General features: G+C 41.9%; 1 pseudogene; it reads left to right on the top strand.

The window, feature by feature from the left end:
- Positions 1–414: 414 nt before the first annotated feature.
- Positions 415–533, top strand: LOC121389574 (annotated as a pseudogene).
- Positions 534–752: the final 219 nt, after the last annotated feature.

Here is a 752-nt window from a genome sequence, read left to right as displayed (position 1 = left end):
GCAAGGGATATTTTATATGCACCATCTCACAGACAGGATAGTACATACCACGGCCATTGATATACCAGTCGTGGTGCACTGGTTGGAACGAAAAATAGCTCAATGGGCCCACCAACGGGGATCGATCCCAGACAGAACCCTTGCTGCTAATCGAAAATAGTAGCCCATGAAGTGGAGACAGCGGGTTTCCTCTCTCAATATATATATGTGGTCCTTAACCATGTCTGACGCCATATAACCGTAAATAAAATGTGTTGAGTGCGTCGTTAAATAAAACATTTCTTTCTTTTTCTCTACGCGATACACAAGGGAGATCACTGTATAGATTAAGAAACAAAACAAAAGCTAAGCCCATAATATTATATCGACTTCCGGAAAATTACATAGGTATACCCCTATTTTTCAACACTAATAGTCTACGGCCGGACCACGTTGAAAGTATCGGTTCTTGTCCGATCACCGAACTTAAGCAACGTCGGACCCGGATAGTAATTGTATGGGTGACCGCCTGGGAACACCGGGTGTTGTAGACATATTTTGTCTTTATTATTATTTTTAGTATATATACAACCGTGTCCGGTGTATCGGCGCGTCATGTGATTCGGCGCACTTGGTATTTTGCTTGAGTATGCTTAGCCTACGAAATCTTAAAACCATCGTAAACTATGACGTCACTATGGAGTGTGCTGTAGTGACGTCAGAACCTACAATGATTTTACAATTTCGTAGGCTAAGATTGCTTCGAAAATTCC

The sequence above is a fragment of the Gigantopelta aegis genome, chromosome 14, assembly GCF_016097555.1.
Source record: "Gigantopelta aegis isolate Gae_Host chromosome 14, Gae_host_genome, whole genome shotgun sequence".
NCBI lineage: Eukaryota > Metazoa > Mollusca > Gastropoda > Neomphalida > Peltospiridae > Gigantopelta > Gigantopelta aegis.
This window is presented reverse-complemented; position numbering and strand designations above follow the sequence as displayed.